The sequence below is a fragment of the Molothrus ater genome, chromosome 12, assembly GCF_012460135.2.
Source record: "Molothrus ater isolate BHLD 08-10-18 breed brown headed cowbird chromosome 12, BPBGC_Mater_1.1, whole genome shotgun sequence".
Classification (NCBI taxonomy): domain Eukaryota; kingdom Metazoa; phylum Chordata; class Aves; order Passeriformes; family Icteridae; genus Molothrus; species Molothrus ater.
In genome coordinates this window covers 7,369,592-7,391,282 of record NC_050489.2, presented here as the reverse complement: position 1 = coordinate 7,391,282, position 21,691 = coordinate 7,369,592, and positions in this window count along the sequence as shown.

The window sequence follows — 21,691 nt, the reverse complement described above, 5'->3', positions numbered from 1 at the left end:
TTAAAGATTTGCAAGTTTAACATTAAGCAGTGCCTCAAACTTTTTGGAGCAATCTGCCATGTCTTTGGTTTAACAGGCTTAGCTAATTGGCACTGTTAGCCCCTACTTAAAATTTCTTGACGTTAAGCTGTGCTTCCTTGGAAATGAAGTGTGATTTGGATTCCCTTGGCACCTGCTGGTGTGAGGATTTATTTGAATAACTAAGCTGTCCAGAATTTTAGTGGGATTTCTGAGTCCTAAATTTTGCAATCTACATGTAGAATAATTTAGTAAATCCACAAAAATCTTTTTGGATGCCTTCACATAACTCAAGCTTTATTTAGAGTTTCTAGTTTCTCTCTTGAATCTCAATATTCTTTCAGTCTGGTGTGCAGTGCTGAATATTCCGTGGAACTGAATATTTTCCTGTAAATGAATGATGAACTTGGCAATGCACTCATGAATGGGTTGCATTGGCTGTGTGATTCCTTATTGAAGTGGTCTCCAAACCTTTTGATAATCAGCAACAAAGTTTTTGAGTGTTCACCCCCAGTTTATATTTTTATTTTGACTCTGTGTTGCATCCAAATTGCTTGGGATCCTTTTTTAAACTGATCTTTGAGTGTTTTCAGGAACAGAGATCCGAACCTCTCTGGAATTCTGTTCCAGGGCTTGATTGTTCTCATGGTGAAAATTTTTTTCAATATATCTAGTGAGAATTTCATTTGCAGATTGTGACTCTTGTTTCCTTTTGTTGCATCCTGGCTGCGCCTGCTCTCTAAACCCTGACTGCCTCAGTAATTGAGAGCTGCAGTGGGATGTCCTGAGCCTTCCCTTTGTCAGCCTGTGCCCTTCCATCCCTGCAGGGCTGCTCCAGACCCCAGGAGTTTGGCTGGAGGGTGCCTCCCCCCAGAGGAGCTCCAGACCAGCCCCAGTGCTCCAGGCATGGTTTGGGATGCTGGATGTGGGGGATAACCTGGGGCACCCGGCTGGGCTGGGCCCCTGTCCCTGGGAAATCACTGCTCCACTCCTGCTGCCTTTGAAGGTGCTCCAAGCAGAGAAGGACAAAGTGCTGGAGCACTTCCCACTGGTATAAAACCTGTGCTTGACTGAGCTTCTAAATCTGTTAACTGTAAACCTCTGAGCTCTTCAATATTTAAGATTAATCCCCAGCATGTTAATGTGAAGACTGTCAATGCCTTATTCATACAAGCTGCAGCTCTTTCTTTTTTACTGACAGCAATTTAATTGAGCAACACTTCTGGTATTTTAAAATCCTAGGATCTGTATTGATTTGTATTATACATTTTAAACTAAGAGTATACTGTTTGATTAAAACCATGAACTAGATAAAACACTTAGCACTTTGTCTCTTAAGAGATTTCATTTGGCCTCTTGGTAGGAAAGGAAAACTAACATTGATCTGGCATATTTAATATCAGTATCATTATACAAAAAAAATGCCTTGGCAGACCAAAAGGATAAACATTTTTTGTACTTCAAGTGAACATTTGGTGGTATAAGATAATGGGTGGATAAAATAGCAACGGGTGGAAGATAGCAAGTTCTGAAGAACAAATGGGTGGAGAGAGCAAATGTGGTTCCAGGGAAGCAGCTGCCTTCTGCTTCAGTGTGGTCATGCAGAAATAAAGTGTTGGTCTCTTTATCTTCCACAGGAGTAAGGTTGGAACCTGTAAAAATACACACAGATGATTACTGTCCATGAATTTAATATAGGCAATTAATTTTGATACAGGCAATCTACATACACATATGATTATCTATACTCTTAGTTTTTTGTGGTGTTTATGGTAAATAATAAAACCATGATTCCAGTTGGGGAACTGCTTCTGGCCAGGTAAAACTGAAGGTTTGAGCAATCCTTGTTAATACATATCGTGGCAAATAAATAGGAGGAGATTCATAATATGCATGTGAAATAAATATTTCATTTTCTGTTTTTCTGCCAGCAGTCCATGATACATAACTTTTTCAAATAATGTCATGATGCTTGATCCTGTCCTATAGTTGGTGGAAATTGCAGCTGAAGGAATTAGTGAGGTCCTGGCAGAATTCCCTGAAAACCTGACTTCAGTAAATGAAAGGGTTTTGATTGAAATTAAGACACCACATGTGAGGAGAAGGAGGGAATAAGCATGCTTGCCCATATTTTCAGTTAGAGCAATCCTGCCCAAGAGGTTGACATGTGAATTCTGCAGAGTGAATAATTTTCCACTTTGAGGTAACACAGAGCTCTTGGTGAACTTTGCCACGTGCCCTTCCACTGCTGGCTGCCCTTTTTTGTTATGAATTGTGCTCACTTTTCTTGTGCTTAATGCTGACACTCACATGACATTGTTCTGAGTGTGCTCTGAAATTCTGCTTTAATTTCCATGGTCAGCTCTCAGGTGGGACAACGCTCCCTGTATCCCCTGCTCAGTTCTTCCCTTCCCCTCTCTCAGTGCTGCTCTCTGGCCCTCCACAGGCCCCTGTCCTCACCTGATGCTCTCAGAATCTTTGTGAAGCTGTTATGTTCTGCTGAAAAATGAGGGAATAGGAAGAAAAGCTCAGGAATTTCAAACTAGGATTTAATAAATGCCAGGTTTGTTCTCTAAGGCATTAAAACGGAGAAATTAAAAAATAATTGATAAAATCAAATTTAACATGGCAAGATGTCTACAATATCTACAGAAATTGTAGATAGGAAGAATATTTTAATTATACTTTTCTACTGCTGTAACTTTATTTTTAAATATTGCATTTTAACTTCTATTTCTTGCATGATTAATCCCATTCCTGATTAATTTGAAACACTAAGGCTGTGCTACTCCCACATAATACTCCTGGAGGGATAATGTGCTTCAGGGACAAATGTTAACTGAATGTGCTGCATTATCTCTTCTTGGCATAGCAAACAAAGGAGAAAAAAAATCATTTATTTCCAACTTAAGAAAGCAGCTTTAGGGGATCACAGTGGCAGTGCTTTGAATTCAGCTGAATGATTGTGGCAGCTTTTCCTCAGTTTTATCAGTAGACAGGAATGATGACACTCTTCTTCAGTAGACTTGGAAACATAAAACTTCTATGGAGCCCATTCAAGTTGAACCAGCTGTCCTGTTTATCTATGCAACTTTCAGTCATCTTCTCTCCCCTCTCCACAACTCATTCTAGAAAATGAAAATATTGCTGGACTAACTAAACAATTACAGATAGTTCTAGACTTTGATGGCATGAGCTAATCTGACATTAGAGATGCAATGATATGTTTGAATGAGATTTTTAGGGAGCTCAGCACTGCAACAAGAATGACATATAGATCCAAGGCATTAAATTATTCTGCTGCTTTTTATGTTCCTGGGAAGGTGTCTGGTGACTGATAGCAGAGAATGGTATAAAGGTTTTCTGCAAGAGAAAAGAGGGAAAATGTGGAAGGCTCTTGAAATAGATCAGGAGACAAGTGAAATGGCATTTGGATCCAATTATTACTGCATGTTACTCCAATTAATATTGCAGTAATATGTGCTTTGCTCTGTGTGAAGTGTATATGTCTGTCTGTCTGTCTATCTCTCTGTTGTGACTGTGAATAGCTGGGGGTGGATTTTCCAGTACCATTTTACAGAGTAGTGCTTTAAAAAGATCTGTATAGAGAAGAACAGATACAACCATGGTCTCCTTTGTTGAAAAATATTTCATTATTTTTCTAACTGCTAAATGAATGACTGTGGACTTGGGTTTTGTTTTTGCTCTCTGATTGTGCTGTATTTCCACACAAACCTGTAGATCAAGTGTTTGTTTGAGTATGCAAAGACAAAAAATGCATCTGTTGTACCACATCCACAGTAAAGGATCTGCTGTCTATAGTCAAGCTGGCCTTAGGCTCAAGTACAGTTCTGATAAATGCTCTATAACTGCTTGGAGCTGTATCTAACTGGGCTGTCTAATTTAGCTGCTATCTAATTTAGCTGATAGTTATCTTACTGGGAACAGTTTTTAATGGAAAAACAGAATTATCTTTCCCCCCTGTAGACTTTAAATTTACCATTTCATTCAAAGAAATAAAGTTTCATTCTAGTTTAGGGAAAAAGTCTTCATCTGAGAATATTTCTTCCTGTAAACATATACAAGCACATCCCTGATTTTTGCCTTTGTACTTAGTTGATTTGAGTTGCATGAGCACTGTCACAGTTGAGTTGTTGAATCCTTTTCAGGAAAAGTATATTTTGAATGAAGGAAACAATCTGGAAACAGAGTTTGGAAACTTCAAGCAAACAAAGATTCCAGTTGTGCAAAGAATTGCTTTCTTATGTGCACAAATGGAATGAGCACACATGAAATGAACTAGCCAATGTGCACATGGAGTGTGGTCATGGTAAATCAGACACTCAACTTGATCACAATAATATAATAAATATTATATTACACCACCACCAGTGATGTCACTGGGGAATTTTGTTTTGTTAGGAGCAGGCTGGAGTTTTGAAGTGTCTAAGAATACCTGCCTTAGAATTTTCTCCTTGATCTGCCAACACAGCCTTCCCTTCATTTGCTACTGAGCTGTGCATAATGCACAGCAGAACTCATTTGAAATGGTGCATGACAGGATCCTGTGTATGAAAATCATGTCTGCATTAGAACAGACTCAGGACAGATAATAATCTCTAATGTGAATAAATCCAGATCTGTGAGCTCTTGTTGTGCTCCAAACCTGTGACTAAAGCAGAATCTTTTTCAAGAGATATTATAACTTATGCCCATGTGAACTAAAAAAGCAGATAAGGCTACACTGTTTGATAGTCAGCAGCTCCAAATGATACCAGCACTGACAATTTGTAGTTCCTGTTCTGACACACCCATGCAAATAAAGATGCTTTCTAAAAGCTGCTTCTTACCAATTTAACTAAATACAACAGAGGTCATGATTTCCACAAGCCCATTAGAGAACTCAAAAAAAAAATATTTGGAAGATTTTACAAAGGTAGGTGCTGGAGTAGGGTGTGTTTTTCCAGGGAGACATATTTGCCAAGTTAACACATTTTGAGTCTCACTGCGTCCTCCACTGGTCATTAAACATTAGGGTGAAAGGCTCCTGTGATTTTTCACTATAGTTGAAGATTTTAAGCACTGCCAGCCTGTCACAAAGGGAGGTTTTTAGGGGCAATGTACAGAGGTTATTCTACAATGAATGTACAATAAACCAAGTGATTTTTGCCTGGTTTTACCCTGTTGGTACCATGCTGCCTCTGGCAGTGTTTCACATCAGTACCAGCTTCTGCCCTGTCCATATTCCTTTTCACAACTAGGTGAGTCTCACCCTGGGTATGTACTCAGTTTGTACCATTCAGTGCATTTTGGGTATTTTAACAGTGCAAATTAAAACCAAGATTGCTTTGCATCAGTAGTGAACTTTAGGTGCACAGCCATACATTCTGTCCACGAGTTAATTCAACTTCATTACATCACTGCTGTGAGGTTGCCTCAGTGTTATGTTGGTTAACTAAGCAAAAAATGTAACTCTATCAGCTGTCTTAAATATAAAGGGATATTAATGTGCAAATAAGGTATTGCCTGTCACTAAAAGTTCAGTCTTATTGATTTATCACAAAATATAGAAGCAATTTATAAGGGATGTGACTTGTGAATTCATGTATTTACAAAAATTTATTGTTGGCCCTGGTTAGTGGTTGGTGCTTCTGTTGTTTTCTTTACCATTTTTCTATGCATTTGTTTATTTTTTCTCCTCAAATACAATATTTAACCTTCAAATATAAATGCCAGATGAATTGGAGAGATGCTTCTGATAATTGCATCCTTTTTTGTTCAGTTAAATTTACAACTTTGCACCCTTGCATTATTGACTGCTGCTGTGGGAGAGGATTCACACAGGCTTTTCCTCTGTACCTCAGTTTAGAGAGAGAGATCTTATTTGTCTTCCTAGCAGAGAGAGCTACAGCTTCTTCAGGTGCATGGGCAAATTGATCACATCCAGTAATCAAAGAGAGCTATTGACTTAAGCAGCAGTTCTTGTTCCATTCTAAATTACAGATGGCACATTTTGTAGCTGAATTCTCATCTTATTAAAAAAAAAGAAAAAAAGATTAAGAACATTTGTTCTCAGGAGCCCTTTTAGTTCACTGTGACAAATGGCTCAATTGGTCATTTTTAACAATGACAGTATGCATGAAAAGGAAAGGATTTTAAGATCACTTATGGTGAATTATATAAGTGATGGCTATTGAGCTATCAATCAGTCAAGGTGGATTTGTTGGAAGTCACTGAAGCAGGATCTCCAGGATGGTCTTCTCTCTCTTATTTTTATGTGTGGTGTGAAAAATGGAATTTTTGGAACAAGTGATTGGTTGAGCTGGCTCAGTTTTGGTTAGGAGAACCATGCTTCTCCCTGGCCCCCTGATGTTCAGGTAAGGAATGTCAGGGATTTCCCCAGCAGAGGACACTGTGTTTCTGCTGCTGGCTTTGTAGGGTTTTGTTTCGCCAAAGACCATGGAAATAAATCAAGATATGATTTTGTACTTGGTATTCTGTATGGACACCATGACTGACATTGCAATTACAGGTTTTTGCATTGTTTATGCTTCTCCAAAGGAGCATCTCAGTGCTCTGAAGCCCTGGCTGAAAAGATCTGTGCAAGGTTTTATTACAGTGTATAATTCTATTTACCCGTTCAGGCTTCCAAGCGTATTTATGCTTTTCATAGCTCAAACACTGTTTGTTTTATTTGTAATTAAATAACTGATTAAATGAGTCTCCAAATCAGTTTTGAAAAGAATGTGATTTAACACAGCTCTTGAGCATCCATGTGAAAGAAATGGACCATGCTCTGCTTTATTTTTCTTTCCTTGATGTTCAAGGGCATGGCTTGTTATCCCCCTTCCTTCATTATTTACATAAAACACATTTCCTCCAAGCAGCAGCTGAAGCAGCCCAGGTGTTATTCCAGCCTCCCTTGATCTGTGAAATCACAGACATGCAGGAATCCCACCAGTGGGCTTTGTTAGAGCACACCTGGTTTGCAGCATGCTGAGAACAGGAGCCTGTTTTGAAACAATGTAGGTTAAATTTCTTTTCAGTGATGTGAATTAATCTTGCTGAGTTGTTTTAATGGGAGATTAGATATTTTCCATCAGCTGAGTATCTATGAGTTAGAGCTTTCATAAAGGAAGTGATAATGGTATTATTTTAACATCCTAGAAAGGCATAGGAGGATCTGTTGAGTGGAATTGTTGAAATATAACAGATAGAATGGGGAGAAATAATTAATTGAAGAATGCTGCTTGTCAATTTTCTCTTTCTTTGCAATGTTTCTAACATTTGCTAAGGGGCAATTAAGATTTCATAATAACAGAAATTTGGAACTGCTTGTTGCAGTCACCATGCAATTTAAGATGGCCAATTAGACACATAAAAAAGGAATTTATGATGAGCTGTCAATTTTCAAGACAAATATAGAACTACAAATGGTTTCCATGAAGTACCTTGAAATGTTTTTACAAATTAGATCCATATAACTGTAAGTTTCTAACTATAAAATCATCATGACAAAAACCTGAGGCATTTATTTGTGCAGTTTATGCCTTGCTATTCTTTGTAAATCCTGTTTGATCATTCAGTGTATACTTGTGGACTTCAAAATGCTTCAGGAGTAAAGAAAGACATCATTTATGGCCCCAGTAAATACACAAAGAAAGAGAGTTCTGAAATGAATTATCCAAGGGGGTTTCTACAGCAGGTCAATAACAGAATGAGAGAACTTCAAATCTTCCTTTAATTCCAAAATGCAATCTGAAGAATTCTTCCTTTACGTTTTCAAAGTTTTACTTATTTTTATTTGGTTTTATCCCCTCCCCAAATAAATTAAAAATATCAAACTCTGCATACAAGCTTTATGTTGCTGGAACTTTTAATTGATGATGATTTATGCACATCTTAGTGCACGTCCTAAAGATGAATTATATTGGATCTAAGGCAGAAACTATTCACACAGGTACCAAGGAGTAGAGCAAGTAGAAAACTTCAAGTAATGATTGTCTGCTCAAATTTGGTGTGTAAGATAATGCACATATTTTGTGTTCCACCAGTTTCTAAGGCTTGTTACACCACTTTTAAGCAGATACATACTATGTTAGGGATTAGATAAAATTTAACTTCTGACAATATCCACCTAAGTAGAAATAATTTTAATTATTCAATCCTGACATTTGCTTTTTAATAACCTCTATTTTATTCTACTGTTTATTAGAGATGTGTTAACTGCATATAGGTTATTACCTTCATAATGTTGTTGAAATTTTAAAGTGTACTAATCATTCACATGAGTAAATGATTGCTGAGGGCTCCTAAGGAAAAGATCTGATTTCTTCCAGCTACTGCTTTTTGTAGCAAATTATTTTTGAAAGGTGGTCACTCAGATCTGAGATATAATTGTGATTTACCTTAATTTGAATTCCATCTTGGGAGTAAAAGATTTGTATTCGGTGCAGTTCTTCTATGTTTTGGTTGATTGGTTTTAGATTAGCCATTTAATGAGAATGGAGTGTGTTTGGAGAGCAATAATGCTGCTGTCAGTTTATAAAGTCTGCACAGGGGTGGAATGAAACCAGTTTGAGACTTCTTTTAGCAGGAATAGTGTTACTGCAAGCACATTTTCATCAGATTAACATAAGGGCTTGAGCATCAAATAAAACATGATATTATGGTCACCAAGCAATCGATGCTTTGCTCTTCATCGAAACTCCTAAAAACCAAAAAAGCCCCCAAAGAAAACCAAAATCCAACCCCCCCGAAACCCCAAACCAAAAAACCAAACCCAGTCAAACAACAAAATTTTCAAAGAGCCCTTGGTAACTTGAAAAAACTTGACTGGTGCTTGTGAGGGAGTCACAGGACTGATGTGACAAACCTGAGGTGAAGGGAAAGGGCTTTTACTCTTTTTTCCCCTCATGTCCACAGCTCCCTTCTGGTGTGAGAAGACCACAAAAAGGTGTCTGTGTGGAGATGTTGTCTGTGCTTTTATTTTAATTTGTTTTTGTTAAATGTAAGTTATAGTTAATCATGGCAGAAAGAGTACCTAAACAATTGCACATAGATATTTAAATAATTTTGACCCTTTCTTTTCTGACTATATCTTTGAAAGTTTGACACTCTTAGCATATTTGGAAATCTGACCCCTACATTTAACTCTTCCTACCTTGAAGCTAAAGAATATGGAGAGATGGACCTTTTGGGTATGTCAGCTATTGTTCCTTGCTCCTGTTGCTGTTCACCATTAGAATTCCTGTAAATGGATTTTAAATCCTCACTAGCAGAGGAAGTCAGATTTAAGTGTATAGGCTTGCATATTTGCATGTATTTTCCAATGCAGACAACATAAATAATTTACCTATGCTGGGTTCAAGTGGATCCAGCAATCAGAGATCCTTCATTTGCAGGGCAGTGGGCAGTGCTGTGGTGATGGCACAGAGCTGTAAAACTGCAGTGCCATTTACTGACTGCTGGTCTCTGTGCTGGTTTGCAGTGGGCAGTGCTGTGGTGATGGCACAGAGATGTAAAACTGCAGTGCCATTTACTGACTGCTGGTCTCTGTGCTGGTTTGCAGTGGGCAGTGCTGTGGTGATGGTGATGGCACAGAGCTGTAAACCTGCAGTGCCATTTACTGACTGCTGCTCTCTGTGCTGGATTGCAGTGGGCAGTGCTGTGGTGATGGCACAGAGATATAAAACTGCAGTGCCATTTACTGACTGCTGCTCTCTGTGCTGGATTGCAGTGGGCAGTGCTGTGGTGATGGTGATGGCACAGAGATATAAAACTGCAGTGCCATTTACTGACTGCTGCTCTCTGTGCTGGATTGCACTGGGCAGTGCTGTGGTGATGGTGATGGCACAGAGCTGTAAACCTGCAGTGCCATTTACTGACTGCTGCTCTCTGTGCTGGATTGCAGTGGGCAGTGCTGTGGTGATGGCACAGAGCTGTAAAACTGCAGTGCCATTTACTGACTGCTGCTCTCTGTGCTGGATTGCAGTGGGCAGTGCTGTGGTGATGGTGATGGCACAGAGATATAAAACTGCAGTGCCATTTACTGACTGCTGCTCTCTGTGCTGGATTGCAGTGGGCAGTGCTGTGGTGATGGTGATGGCACAGAGATATAAAACTGCAGTGCCATTTACTGACTGCTGCTCTCTGTGCTGGTTTGCACGTGTCCAGGTGGCCACCCCCACACTGCTGATCCAACTGCCAGAGCTGGCCACTGGCCACAGCCTGGAGCCACTGGGCTCTGCCTCCCAGTGGGATTCATGACAAACTGTGGCTGTCACCCTCAGAACTGAATTGTCATTTTTCTTTTCTAGCTCACCAGTAACAGCAGAGAAAAGGCTGTGGCAGGCTGTACTGTGCAGGTTTTTCCTAAGCTACACACATGAGTTCTGTGCAGCTGAGCTACTCCTAGTACTACGTTTATTTTCACTTTTTCTTAAAATGGCTTACAAATTCTGATCAGCTAAATAAAATAAAAAGAAAGTTAATAAATAAATAGACAAAACTTTCCTGATGGCAAAAACTAAGTTTAAAAGTATTTTGTGAATTAAGTGAATTGCATCAAGTAAATAAAATGTATTCTACCCATTTAGTATAGATGTTCTGTCACCAAGATAAATGGAGTAGCTATTACAAGTATCTGTATGGCTGAAATGCATAACAACATAATTACTTTGCCAGCAAAATGCTAACCTGCTTTAATCATTCTGTTCACAGAATAATGTGAAGTGATTTAGTGGGTAGAATGAATCTACTTACAAATTGTTTTATGGTCATAATGCAGTCCCTTTGTAGAATGTAAATTGATGATGATAATTTTATGGGCAAATGATTTTTCAATTAAAATGTCTTTTCACTGACAGAATGGGAATGTAACAAACTGTTCCAAATAAGAGTATGTCAGGGTGAAGGCATACAGGGTTATCCAATGTATCAACCAGAGCTTCAGCTGAAAGAACTGCTATGTTAAAAGTGTGATTTATTTTAGTCAAGTTTTTAATTTCTTTTCATTACATGTGAAAAGTATCCCTATTTGTTTCCATTTGCATAATAACCAGGGTAAAAATTTACCACATAAACAATAGCAACCAGCATTTCTCCTGTTCTCTTTGACTCTCATATATGCTAATAACTTAGGCTTTAATAATTATTTTCAACTAACTGTACCATTTTCTGTATTACAGTAATTTCCATGTCTATAAGGATCAGAATAAGTCACTGCAGTACAGTCATCTTTAATTTTAACACTGTGATGAGGAAATGAACTATATTGCCCAGCCTAACTAGATGAACTCCTCTTCAGCATAGCAGGGGATTATTTGATTATTGCTATATTGCTATTCTATTCTAAAGTGTTTATATAGAACCTGTGTAATTTTATTCAGTAAAAATCACTCCAGCCTTTGATAACTTCTGCTATTGCATAGAAATGCTTTTTTCTTTAGTGGTAGAGCAGCCTAAGGAATGGTTGAATGGTGGCTCTTTAAAAGAGTTATTAACTCAGAAGTCCTTAGAACAGTAAAGTAAAACAGTAAAAATGCCTGTTTTCCATACAATCCAAGTGAGATCCACCTGCAGAGCTGCCCCAGCCCTGGGCCCAGCACAGGAGGGACCTGGAGCTGCTGGAGCCAGGCCAGAGGAGGCTCCAGGATGAGCAGAGGATGGAGCAGCTCTGCTGGGAGGAAAGGCTGGCACAGCTGGCATTGCTCACCTGGAGAGGAGAAGCTTTGGGCTGAGCTCATTGTGGCCTTGCAGGGCCTGAAAGGAGCCTACAAAGAAACATGGAGAGAGACAATGTACAAGGGATGGAGTGCCAGGACATGGGGGAATGGCTTCACACTGGCAGGGAGGAGGTTTAGGTTAGATCCTAGGAGGAAATTATTCCCTGAGAGGCTGTTGAGGCCCCAGAACAAGTTTTCAGAGAAGCTGTGGCTGCTCCTGGGTCCCTGGAAGTGTCCATGGCCAGGTTGGATGGGGGTCTGAGCACCCTGGGTGTCCCTGTCCCTGAGAGAGGAGTGGAACAAGATGATCATTAAGGTTCCTTCCAACCCAAACCATTCTGTGACTCTGAAAATTGAATCAGAATTTGTATGGTGTTGTTATGTTTCACAGCTGAGTTCTTTGTGGAAAACATTTTGTTGTCTTTTAAGAATCATATAAATAATTTTTTACTAAGCTGCTCTGCAGCATTCAAGACACCAAGTTAATGACTGTAAAGTTTGCAGTTTCCTGAGCAAACTGATGCAGTAGCTTGCCCTTGATACTAAAGCAAGTAGGGAAGCTCAAATATGACTGTAAGAGGCAATGCACAGTTGTAGTACAAATATAATTAGCCCCAAGCAGTTCTGTTGGTTGTAGTTTAGAAATTTTTGATGAGCAACATCAATATTTAGTGGTTGCAGAGATAAATATGTGTTGTGAGTTAGCCACAGACCCATCCCCAACCAAAATGAACACATGTGAACAGAATTGTACTTTGGGAGTGCAGTTCAATGAAGGATAAAAACACAGATAGATGTGTGATGTGTGTTCAGTCTAAAATGGCACCCTGAATGAAAATCTTAAATTTTGAAACCTATAGTAAAAGGGGTACCAAAAAAAGGGGGCAGGTGAAGTCATGTGTGTGTAATGGATGTAATTTATACAGCAAAATCTGTCCAAAGTTTAACAGTCTCTAAATTCTTATTTTCTATGGGCTTTTATTTTTTCTTGCAGGCTTTTCTCACTCAATTTCTCCTCTGCATGAGCTTTGAGAGTTATAACCACCCTTTGAGCATCTCAGTTCAGCCTTCTGTTTCAAACTCCACATGCAATGTTTAAGCTTTCCAAACTCTCACATATAATCTGATTGTTTCTACACCTCTCAACAGTAATCTCCTCTTGGGCTGTTTTTGCTGTCCTTCTGTCATCACTTCCTTACAGAATGGTGCTGTTAACAGCATCTTCCTGACTCCACTGCTCTCATCATCACATCCCTTATTAAAAACAAACTTCTGCTTGATTTTCATGATTGCTGCTGCTCCTTTTCAAACCTGATCTGTAATGCAAGATTTTTGTTTTACAGTTTCATTTTAAAGGGATTAAGATAGATTGGTTAATTCCTTAAATCTGTCTCTAGTTTTTTCACTCTGTACAATGCTCCTTCTAAGAGGAGGAGTCCTTCACCTTCAGACACAGTGTGTGCTTCTCCTGCATTCTGCTTACAGAGGGATGGGACAAGCTGCATTTTCATTACCGTGGGCTAAAAACTCTGCTATTTTGTTATCTTATCTCTGCCACCCATTATTTTGGTGAACTTTTGATTCATATGCCTCAGGTTTAAATATTACAATATTCATAGTGAATGCCTTTAGAGGTTTCTTCCATTTTTTTATTCTGTTTGGTTTTCATCATCAGCTCTAACGGGGGCCAGTGACTCTCAGTTAACTTGACTGAGTCTCACCAGACAGATCTTTTGGTGTTTGCACAAAGTGAGAAACCCCAATCCTCTCTTTATTACTCTTTCCAATTATCAATCACATACCAAAAATTTGAAAACTCTGAGAATATATATGTCAGAGTTGATTTTCAAGCTAGTCATACTTTACTGATCTTGGTTTTAGCAAAGAGCAGCTCCACTGTTAAAACCAGACATAATTTTAAAACAATTTGTGAGAGTGTAAAAAGGATTTTTTTCTTCCTTTCAGTAAGAACTATTTTTATTCCAATTGACAAAGTGAAAGCAATCCTCTCTTACTCTGTTGTCTTTTGTTAGAGCATCTAAATGTTGCGTCCATGGCTGTGCCCTCATCGTGTATCTCTGATGTCTGGAGGTCCATTGATGCTTCTTGCTTATATTGAATTTAATAATCAATTATTAAAGAAGAGAGCAGTCTTGGGATGCTAAATCATTTCAGTCCATAAAGTTTATCTTATGATTCTGTGTGGCTTAATTTCTGGAGGAAAAAAGCAAGGTATTTTGTCCTGCAATGTCAAGCTAATGATTTAGAGATCCTTGAAACTTTTAAACAGTGTTTTGGGTTTTAATTAATTTTCTTTCTTTCTTTCTGATAAATGACTGTAACCTAGTAAATACTCTCACTCTGCTACTATTTCTGCCCTTTTTGATTTTAGCTAAAAATGATTTGTCTTCATTTCTGCATCAGCAGCCAGGGTTCACTTCAATAGTATCTCTCTTATAACATTTTTCCAATAGGGATTGTAGCTGGAACCCTAACAAGAATAGCAATTTGAGAAATGTCTATAAATCCTCAAGGCTTTGTCATATTGGAAGGAATTTAGCTGTATGATATGGGCAGGAAAGATGCAGAATCAATAATAAAAAATAAGTAAGAAGCAATGGGTGGTCTGAATTGCTATTGACAAGCCAACAATGCAAGCTACTTGTGCTGATTACACTGACTGTAACTCTGGGAGGACTTTGATGCCAGCTAATGGTTTTGTCATCTTCTGATAGTTTTGAAGTGTATCACCTTGGGGTACCTCGTGTGTTAGTTCCTTTTGTGAATGTAGGATGGAACTGTTCTGTCCCTGAAGCTCTAATTTTACCTGCAGATCTTTGCAAGATACAGAGATTCTTTTGTTCAAGAACCAGAAGGAAAGAATGTAGATAAAATCATGCTATAATTTAAATGTACTTGATGTCAATAATAAAAAACAACAACCCAAACAAAAAAAATAAGATTGTGTAATTCAAAAAATACGAGGTAGATTTGTTTGTTTCTTGTTGAGAGAAATGTCTACAAAGGAGGAACACACAAGGAAAAATAGTGTAATACCCTTATAATACAATGGGAATATGTGTATAAACCTATTAAAATAAATGGTTAGTCACCTCCATGATGTCATTAAACCTGGTTAATACCAGTGTAACTTTGTGAGCTCTGGCTTGTTATTTTCATATTGGCAGGCACAGAACTAATCCAGGGGGAACTGGATTTTGGTATTAAGCAAGTTTTTTATACTTTATAAGCATACTTTATTGGGAATAAATCTGCCACAGAAGCAGTGGAATGTACATTATTCATTGAGTATTTGGACAGTAGGTTTTTATCAGTGTTCTCTGCTGATGCTGTTTGGTCCTAATGGACAAAATCTGCACCTGTAACTTTGCAGGGCCTTAGACAATTCTGAGTCCTTGCTGCACTTGTTTAAATTTTCTCAAAAGAGTGGAGGAAGTGGGTTTTGCAGCATTCTTAAACCACTAGAAAAATGTGCTCTGAATTTAAATTAGAATTAAATTTTCATGGAAAATGCCATCAGGCTTGCATCAATTGAATTTTTTTGCAAAGCAATGAAGTCAGTTCCAGTGGGATTTTGGGAACTGGCAGAGAATATTCATCTGCAGCCTTTATGACATCATGATGGAAGGGTGATTTCATACTTCTGATATTTTGCTCGTGCCAGGATTTCTCTCAGGCCTGTTTCTACTGAATCTCATATCCTACAGTTCTCAGTAAAGATAAGCAGAAAAGTGAAGCAGAACTCATCTCTGTGGCAACTGTGCAATGACCATAATAAATCATGGCTTCATATGAATGTGGTGACAGCCCTTTTTGACATTTACTTGTAGTAGAAGATTCTCTGTGGTTCTTTGTAGGGAAATAGAACCAGAAAATCATTTTTTGAGCAGAGAACAATATGAATGACAGCATATTTAAACAGTGTCACACTGGATCCTCTGTTAACATCTTACGTTGGGGGTAGCAATAATGGCGTGAAGTTTCCCTTGGTTGGTGCTGCTTATCTTCATTTGAAGAATATTCAGTGAACTAGCAATGTTTGAGGGGAGCAACACGAGTCCCTGAGGGAGTAGAATGTGTTCCATTTGAGAAATGGTTAAATAGGTAAAGAACTGTTAATGTTGGAAAAGGAATGGCAGAGAGGGATAAGAAAAAGGCCGGTGATATAATGAGTAATAGAGGGAAGGGAATGATTTTTCTCTGTCTTTCACAATACAACAACTGGTGCCATCAAAATTAAATTATCAGGAGAGTGTTCCAAACAAATAAAAGCAGCACTTCTTCACACAGGATGTAACCAAGTTTCAGAACTCACTGGATGAGATGTTGTGGCTCCTTGCAGGAGAGTTTAACACAAAGATAAAGCTTCTGGCTCAGCCTGGAAGCTTTTGAGCTCTGAATTGCTGGGGAATGACAAGACCAGGGCTAAGACAGATGGTGCAGAGCAGAAAGGATCAAGGAAGGTCATGGGGGCATCACATATTAGGATGTGGAGGAATAACTGCAAACAGAGCTGTGGATATTCTTGGATATCAAGGCAGACTGGCTGACCAGAAGCTCTGGCTGAATCTCTCTCTACTGTACACATTTTCTTTTCCTAAATGATGTGAAGTGCTGAAAAACAGGGAAAAAAGTACTGTCAGATTGATAACCATTTATGTGCTATTTAGGGCTTGGTCAGTCAGGTCTGGGAAAGGGAGAGCTCCAGCTGGATTCCATTTCCCACCCAAAGGCAGTGGTGCATGGTTTGGGATTTTGTGTATGCTGCAGTGACTAGAATGTCAGAGAATTCCATCCAGGTTTGGCTGGCTGGGAATGGAACTTGACGCTGCTGTTATCCTTTCCTGTTCATTTATATGTTGAGATATTTGCTTATAATTTAAAACATGAATATTTTCCCCTGTGATTTCTTAATGACTTGTTTCAGTGCATTCTCTGTCTTGGCTTTTCTCTGTCTTAACTTTTTGTTTTGCTTTGGTTGGGTTTTTTAATTTTTTAATAAACAGAAAGTATCATTGCAGTAGAATCTAGAAGATATTTTCTAGAGTGATTTTAGTGCATTTGTTACACTGTTCCTATAGGAAGTTTGATGTAAAAATAGTAATGATAAAAATTATAATTTTTCCTGTCATAATAAAACAGAAGCAGAAAGAAAGAGGGAAGAAAATAAGCGCAACCTGAATAAATAGGGGGTTTGTGGTTCTCAGAAAAAGTTGAAAACAGTTTTGGGGGAAATGCTGACCTGAGAGGAGCTTAGAATTTCTGGGGAAATGAACAGACTCTTTGTTCTATTGAACATCCATCTCTTGGGAAAATGTTTAGTTCTTTCAGTAAGACCCCGGATATTTATTGAACAATAATCTGATAGAATATCATGGTAAAATGATGGGGTTCTTGGCAACAATAAAAGTAAAATTTTCTATGTTATAACACGTTGACACAAACAATAATGGAAATTCATCTTGAGAGATGTATTGAATAATTTATTGTGTAATTTGATAGATCTTAAAAATTCACTATGGCAGATATCTAATTATTTTTTTTATTTCAAGTATAGATTAAGATAGCAGGACTGATCTTTTGATATTTCAATTTATAAGGCTACTGCTCAGCTGAGATAATTAAGTTTTGCATCTGGTATAAATGATTATGGAGTGTATTCAATGATTGTTTAATACTCAAATAGCATTAAAAACTTCTTAGGAGAAGCTTTTACTAAGATCTCTGCTTCAGTTTAGATTTCAGAACAGCCAGCATCGTTGTGCTTAAAAGTTATCAAAATAGGAAAGGATTGAACTGACAAGGTAAAGATTGTTTCACTATCTTAGCAAAAACCCATATGCATTGGGATTTTAATTTTTGCTTTTTCATATTCAGGGAGAATATTTTCAAGGGATTAATTTATGTATGTTAATATAAATATCAGATGATATATTTTCAGAAGAAAAGTGTGTTTTAACTGAAATAACATTTCTGATGAAATCTAAGAATTACTTACACAATCTTACTCATGGACAATCTTTCAGGTATCTGCTCTCTTGATGGATGAAGTCTGAGAGCTGTCAGTAATAATGTAAGAAAAGATGGGCAATTGCTGTTGCTTTAATATATGTGAGGGTATTTTGATATTTACATATGTGCTAGACTTTAGAAAGAATTTTTGCCAGGGCCACAGTCAATAATGTATCTTATAGGAAAGTTATTTAAGCTCTGTAAATTCATTTGCCTTTCAGTGCATTATCTGCTACCTCATTCAGTTTTGTATTCTGATTACTTTGTTTCATTGTACGGAATTAAAGAAAAAAATTCCTAATTATTTCATAGCATCAAATAAAAAAAAAAAAACAGTCCATGAGTTGTCAGAATCCATTTTTGGAATAGCAAAATACTGTGAATTTGAGTTAGGAATCTAAATAGAATTCTGGCTTTCAGCTCAACAGGAGGGAGATCAGTGTTAGTAAACTAACAGCTCTTAATGGTGAGCATTTTTCAGAGTTCCAGTTCCAAAAGGAGGATTCCCAAGACATTGCTGGCTTTTGTGTACCTTTTTTTTTTTTTTCCCTGAGTAAATTGTTCATCTATTTCTAGGTTAGAAATATAGTAATAGAGCATTTTTAATTGCAATAGAAAATTAATGATAAATGTCATGAGATGGGGAGAGCATTTGATGTTTTTAATAATCTAAAGGAAAAAAAGTCATATTGTCCAATAAATTATGTGGTCTTCCCTTAAAAACTGTCCCTGGCTTTGCAAGGGGAAGAAGAAGCTGTGCATTCATTAATTACACAGCTAAACCTGGCAATCAGTGGTGGGCGGGTCTGGATGCCCTTCCCAAGCTGTGGCCCCTTCCAGGGCACAGAAAACACCCCTGGTTTGCCCTCAGTGGTCTGTGGAGCTTTGAAAGTGTGGGTGGGAGCTCTTTGTGCAGTTTCCCTCCTGGCACTGCTCCCAGGAGGGCACAGGGTGGTTCCTACCTGTGCAGATCATTTGGGAAAGCACCAATGCCACCCAAAAATGTCTGATTGATCCCACTGCACCCAGAGCAGGATGGTGCTACTGGGAGACATCAGAAAAACACGTGTGTCACTGCTGGGACTTCTGGTCCCTGTCTGCATAGATTTTGCTGGTGCTGAGTACCACCACTCAGGTTTTCCAATCCTCTATTTCTGGTACTGAGAGTTACAGATAAAACTGAGAAGTAGCAAGCGGGACAGAAACAGCAGCAGCACAAGCAGAAAGGGATTAGCCAGTGCCTGACTAGTCCATGCTTGTAGAGGGAGAGTAATCAACCCAAATGTCAGCATTTATTAATGCTGTTCATATCAAAGATGTCAGATGAGCACTACATGAGAGTCCCAGGCTTCAAAAAAGAAATATCGATTGAAATAAGCTGCAATTGGAGTTCCAACACCCTCACTCAATACATCCCCGGCTTTGTATTCTGCAACAAAGTCTCTAAAGGCTGGCAAAGTCAGGAAAGTACTTACAGAAATGTCAAATCATGATCTTCACCTGCTGAATACTTGTCTGATTCCTTCCATTTACTGTTAGACTTAAAGTAATAATAACTACAAATGGAAAAGCTGCTAAAATCTCAAGCTCAGACTCAAGCACGTGTACAAACTACTTGTCATGCTGCTGGATACTCACCTGTGCCTACAACACATGGATTATCATACATGTTTTAATGGCATATAAAATGTGGTTCAATATTAAATTGCTGTAAAATAATGTGATATCAAAAGCAAATATTTAGACACTGGAAAAAATCTTAAATGTGTAATTTTTAACATAAAGAGATGAAAGATATTTTAAAATAAAATGATGGACTTCAATATGATTATGTGATGGCATCTTTGGCAGGGCTTTAGTTACATGGTCAGCTAAGAGGGACCAGTGCCTTAGGAAACAAATATTTATGTTTGAGAGGATGGAAGTTCCACAAAAGCAGAAGGGTTTTAAAACCTTTGCCAGCACACAAGCACTGCTTACATTGCTCAGCCAGTGCCTTACTCAGCCTTTCCTCCTTTCTCATTTCTGGGTTATGTCTTGGTCTTTACAAGAGCCCCAAATGTAAGTGAAGATAGATTTAAAGTATTGCCTTTGCAAAGAGTGGTAACTGCTTGAAGAACAATACTGGCAGCATTAAAGTTCCTAAATTGTGTACCCTCTCATTCTGAATTCAGTACCCCCTAGAACTCTCCTACAATTCATGGTGGAATTTAGTTGCTGAAATGGAAAGCCTCATGTTGTTATTTCAGGCTATTTCCATTTAGCTTTTCATGTTTTTACCATAACAAACACAACTTTGTGAAGAAGTTTTGAGCCTTGTGGTTTTAATATCTCAGGTGCTTGGATATCTGCATATTTCCATAGCAGGGAAGCCTATATTGAAGTTTGATTCTGACCAGAAAAATCTGAAGCAGCAGTTTTATACATTGCAGTTGAAAAGATGGAAGGCAAAGCTCAGAGGAGCTGCCAAGGAACCATTGCTGATCCTTACTGCCAGAATTCCTCTGCAAGTATTGACTAGAACTAAGTGACTGTGATGTTTGGGTTTGATTTTTGTTGTTTCTTTTTTTCTTCTTTTAAAGCTGCTGATCCTGTCCAATGTTGTAGAAACTGGATAACACCCACACTGGAATATAAGGCTCATGGTAAAAAAATTTTTTCCCTTTTTTTGATGAGAATTGCAGAAGTTGTTAGACTTAACTTTAGCCCTCTTCTGCTTAGGGATGAGGGTTCTTAGTGGGTTTTGGAAAGCTTCTAAATGAAAAATTTGTTAAGTTTGGGTCAGTTGCCATCTAGAAGCTGCTGTCTTTTTGAAATTCTGCTACAAATTATGTCTGAATTGAGGAAATGGTGGTGGCTGCCTGACAATTCTACCATTCATGCTTCAGTTGGTGCAGAAATGTGGTCTGGCTCTATGGCAAATGCAGCTCAGTTTTAAATTAGACCTGGTCCTCAGTAAGTTGGACCACTGAGTTGCAACCATGCCATGATTCAGGCATCCTTTTCAATTCTGAAAGTTTATCTTATATTTTATTCTAGTAAAGTGGTTCCTTTATCTCCTATTTAGTAGATCCTGTCTTTGTTTCATGGATCTTCTCAATGTTTCATGCACTGCATGTGTCTGAGAACTGCAGTAATTTCTGGTTCCCAGTCTGCATTTTACCTTTCTCTACTGTATTTCTGCAAGCAATCAGAAGTTACTGAGCTGTTATGTTTTTAAAATTTGTAGTTAACTGTGTATTTTGAGGATTTCATGAGGTTGGGGAACACCCTTTTTTAGAAATAGGTCAAAAGTTGTATAATCTGTGTTTCAAATGTTTTATTTCTTTGCTACTGGGAGTAATCAAGGAAGTTAAAGGTTGTGCCATGTTGCCACAGCAGAGGAGCAGTTTCTGCTGGGGTCTCACCAGTGTATTTAAGCAAAATATCTATAGAAAAGACTTAAATTAATTGGATTTTGTGACACAAGCTTCTATGAGGTTCTGTGTGTGTGTGTGTGTGTGTATATATATATATTTGAAAGAAGCCATGACTGGTGCATGTTTTCACAATTATTTTGGGGTGTGTTTGCAGCTTTTTGTTTTGCCCAAAGAAGCAGAAATGCAGTGGAATAGGTGTTTAATTCCACTCCATCTTACTGGTTTTCTCCCAGAAGATTTTGCATAAAGAAAGTTTATAAAAGCAAATATGTTTTGTATCCATATATGCATAAAATAATCAGGGGGAAAAAAGTTATTAAAATGGATGTTCTTAACCACAAAAGACACTGAATGTTCTGCTGCAAATGTCTCCTGTTTTGAATGATTAGGCAGAAAAGAGCTTGTTAGTGTTTTTCTTATTGCAATCTTTATATGTCAGAAAGATTCTTAAAGCAAAAAAGCAAATTATTCAGATTAGCTCCAAATTTCTCTTTG